We start from the raw sequence: 4,619 nt of genomic DNA on the forward strand, positions 1-4,619 counted from the left end.
AGCCAGACTGTTGAAGCTGCAGAGCTTTAATATCACCTCACAATAAACTTCTGTATTAATTAAACCCCCTCCCCCGCTCGTTTTATACATTTAATTATTAAACTGTATAGAATTTTACATCGAAAAATTTGTAATTATATATATATATATATTTATTTATTTATTTATTTAAATTATTTACTGGAATTTCCTTTGTATCATGCAAACAAACTCCTTTGCAAGCGTGAGACGTCGCGAGGAGAAGCCACATTTACAGGGTTTTAGGGGTTGAGTTGTTTTAAATAATTAAATAAGAGCGAAAACTTTTGGAACAAACAAAATATATTTTTATTGTTACAAATATAATCACGTGACTAGAACAATTTTACATTTTCAAATCGATAGGAATGATTGATAAAAATGCATGAAGTATACATCATCTGGAATTGTTTTTTTCCTTTCGTTTCGAAAAATAATAATAAAAAATACAAAAAATAAACGTCAGACAAGCGAATTGAATTGAATTTTTTAAAAATTACATCCATATAGAAATAAAATAAATTAGTGCAGAATTTTTGACTAGATTCCATAAAAAAATAATCTCTTATATATTTTCTTCCCCCTTGTTTTAAAGGTGCTAAAGTTATATCTTTGTATTCTCACGAGGCTCAATATATATATATATATTTTTTTTTTCTTTTAATTTTTAAAATAATTTTAAAGCCTTTTTATATATAAACATATAATTCGTTCGTAAGTGTTAATTTTTCTGTTTACTAAACTAATTGCGTATGTTTAAGTGTTATTCCTCTGTATTAAGAAGATTTTAACACCATCTTTATAGCGCTTCGGAGAATTTTTGGAGACTTTCGAGCGCTGTAAAATTGTTTAACCTCCTTATAGTGAATTTTTCTACCCTTCTACACTAACCTAAATACGTTCTTTCGAACGTTAGAGTGTTGAAAATGATGCCTCATTTAACGAAATTGATAAATTGTTTACATATTACAAAATACTTCTTCGTGGAAATCTCAAGTAAATTAATAATCTTAAGCTTCTTCCTACTTAGAATTTCTAATTTTAAGAAAGTTTGGACCCTTTTTTCCCTACCATATTTTCCTAAATTAAGCTAAGATCTATGTTCGGAAATAGGAAGGAGTTGGCCTTAATTAAAAGTTTGAGCCTGTAAGAATGTACTCGAGTGTAGTTTCCTGAATTTAAGGAGGGAATGACCCCCTTCTAGAGCCTTTAATATATTCATAAATATAGAATCTGATAAAAAATAAGAAAAATATCGTCTGTGTGATGCATAGACACGTCAACAATAACAGATCTTTTATCATATATTCACCTTTTTTGATTATATTAAACGTTGGTCCCCGTGTTAGATTCGACTATAGAAGACTAGAGAAGGTATTTGTTTTAAAAAATATCGATCACAGTTCGAACTGACAGTTAAATTTGATCATTAGTGCGAGACTAGATCGGACTAGATTGGTCTGTACAAGATACCATTAAGCGCCATAAAAAAATAGACAAAACTTAATAAAGCTGAGAAAAATGATATGACACTTACTGCAGGAAGCCGAAATTTTGCATCCTATAATATATATTTATGTATATTTTTATATAGTTTACGAAGCATCCCCACGGATCCAGATTTGGGACGGATTCAGCCGCTGACTGCCAAAGATAGCATCAAGTGGTGAGGGCCATCTGCGGAGTGGAACTTTGCCACGTGGTGCATGAGTCCGGCGGTACTGGTAAATATGCTGGAACAGTAGGTACACGTCAGGAATTCGGTCATGGCGAAGTGGCTGAGACAGTTAGGTTGCTGGAGGTGGTGCATCAGCGGGTGCTTCGGTCGCGGATCCACTTCGTGGCTCTGAAGGTGCTTCAGAAGATAGGCCTTCCTGCGGAATTTCTTGCCGCACCTATCGCAGTCGTACAGTTCCTCTTCCATTCTCTGAATTTTGGAAGGTGGGCTCAAACCGGGCGAGGAAGAATCGCAGATGCTATCCGAATCACTGTCCTTGTCGCGTGGCGATTTACAGTTCTGGCCGGTGGACGACGGTCTCGGTTTGTGCCACCTTCTGTGTGATGCCAGATTAGCCGGGCAGTTGAAGACCTTGTCACATTCGGGGCACCTGTACTCCACGTGGACGATCTGGAGCATCGATGCTGCGCCAAACCGAAGGCATCGGCGAAGTGGTCCTTGCACAGTTGGCAAACGTAGTCGCCGATTTTGTTCTCGATCTTTGCCAACTCGGCTCGTGCTTCCTCCGTCACGATGACCACGTTGAGGCTGGGATCGATGTCACCCCTCTTCATAGAGATGGGAAGATCGTCTTCGCTGTCCGAATCGCGTATGAAAGTCCCGGAAACCGGAGAGATTTTGTCGTCGTCGAATGTCAACTTTCGGTTGGCTCTCGACTTTTTTGGCTTGCTCTCCCCGCTGGAGGAACGTTTCTTGGACATTTCCGTCGGCGCCACGGTTTCGGGGGTCTCCTTAACATTTTTAGTCAGTTCTAACGGCTCTTCTTGGTAAGCCAGAGGGCTGCAAACTGTTTGAGAATGTGGATAGATGGCTTCTGCGTTGCCTTCTTTGTCATCCCCCCACCAAGAAGGGCAGAATCCCTTGACGTATCGCTTAACCAGGAAACCTCTAGGCATATTGTCCCGTGTGTTGGTCGTTCATGGAGACCCGCCGAGCGACTGACAGAAGTGTGTGTGTGTGGATGGGACGGGATGTAACCGACGTCGTTTAGACTCCTCCCCACCGAACGGTGATTGGCAGTCAGCGCCATCGACTGTCGATTCATAGAACTATTGCCACATAATCCAATCTGACGTGTGGAGAACCCATGATACGATGCTCGTTTTTTTTCCCGCACCACCCGAAATTTTCGTGACGGAGGTGGATCATCCCCGTAATTTACATCAACCTTGACGTAATTATCGAGTTACCGTAATAAAATATCGTACGGAGGGTAGAGAAGAGTGGGGCTTCCTGCAGGGTACCTCCGAGCCTGTAGGCACTGCAGGAAACAATAGCCAAGCGGTCTTTTATGCGGACCATATCACTCGAAAAAACCTCTAGCCTAGGGGAAAGTGACCATATAGAGTTATTGCGTCTGGTGGACTACAGCTGTTGTTGCATTTACATCGGATCCCCCGAAACGTCCGACTCTCAAAATATACTCTAAAATGCGTAATTTTCCCCCCTGTTTTAGGAATTTTGTAACATTTCAGCCACTATAATTCGCCGATATAAACATATTTCTGTAGACTGCAGATGTTAAAACATGACATCACTTCGAACATGACTACGAGCTGAATAATCCCCCTTTGTCTATTGTTTACTCAAACTCTAACTCGATTGCTAAATATATATTTATCGAATTGATAGATTTAGAATAATTAGAGCCACTCCTCTAGCAAAATTATCGAAAAATCTCTAATTCTAGTGAATGTTTAGCTCGCTTAAATTACATTTTTCACCTTCTTCACCCTTAAAATCAGAGTTTATATTCTCTAATTCTCTAAATTCTAAAGTATTAAGTAGCTTTAAACGGATAAAATTACCTTTAAAATGACCATTTATTGCCTTTACAATCGATTTTGGGGTGTAAATAACGAGTGATACCATCGAAACGTGAAAAGTTTGATGGTATCACTCGTAATTTCTGAACAAAATATGGAATTTTTAATTAAGAATCGCATCAATTAATCGAAATTTCTCTCGATATTTTATTATTTAGGAGCATTTTAAAGTTATATTTTTTATTACTCCATATTTTAAATAAAAATTTGGGTTAATTTTTTAAAATAAATATAGAAATTGGAAGTTCAATTATTGTAGATTTGAGAGAAATTCAAACAGGTGAGAGATAGAGAATGTACCTACTTTGAGCAGGTGTGACGAATCTTAATATAGAAATAACACAGGTGGACGTTTAAAAATCAACCATCTCACCTACTATTAATGTGCAGAGTAAAAGCTGTATGGCGTGTAATTAATGCAATGCTTTACGATCCACCCCAAAGCAGAATCTCCGAAGTGTTTGCTTGCAAACATTAACGCGACGTTAATGACATTAACAACCATCTGTTTAGCTATCGCTGGTGCAAATATGAGCTGTAAATGTTTAATCTTCGCTTACTCGCAGATATTTCCATATTTCTCCTTCCTTTTATTTAATAAAAAAATTCGTAATTTGTAAAGATTTTATCCAAATTCGCTTACACCGGACAAGCGAATAACACCCCGAAAAACACGCTATAAATTACTAATAACCTACTAAAATATTATTTTTTATACATAATTTTTATATTTTAATACTTTTTACAGTCGATAATACAAAAATTAATAAGTTTACTGTTTATTTTCTTAATTAAAATCGACGTGTAGCGTGATAGATCGTACGCGCTTCCAGACTTGTACACACTTAAAATGTATCAAGATTATACGTGAAATATTAATTTTAAACGTATATATAGACGTACAGTCATTAATTAGTCACGTCGAACGTATCAAAAATTAGATATTTGACTTTATTATTGTAGTAGATCACGTACATCGCAGTCATTAGTCTGTTAATGAACAACAAAAAAAAAAATCACCGAAAACACAAATTAAC

General features: G+C 37.0%; 1 pseudogene; it reads right to left on the reverse strand.

Annotated features, from left to right (window-relative positions):
• Positions 1-303: 303 nt before the first annotated feature.
• On the reverse strand, positions 304-2,881 carry LOC136984816 (insulinoma-associated protein 1a-like; annotated as a pseudogene).
• Positions 2,882-4,619: the final 1,738 nt, after the last annotated feature.

This window comes from Centruroides vittatus, unplaced genomic scaffold (assembly GCF_030686945.1).
Source record: "Centruroides vittatus isolate TY-2023 unplaced genomic scaffold, ASM3068694v2 contig_93, whole genome shotgun sequence".
Lineage (NCBI taxonomy): Eukaryota > Metazoa > Arthropoda > Arachnida > Scorpiones > Buthidae > Centruroides > Centruroides vittatus.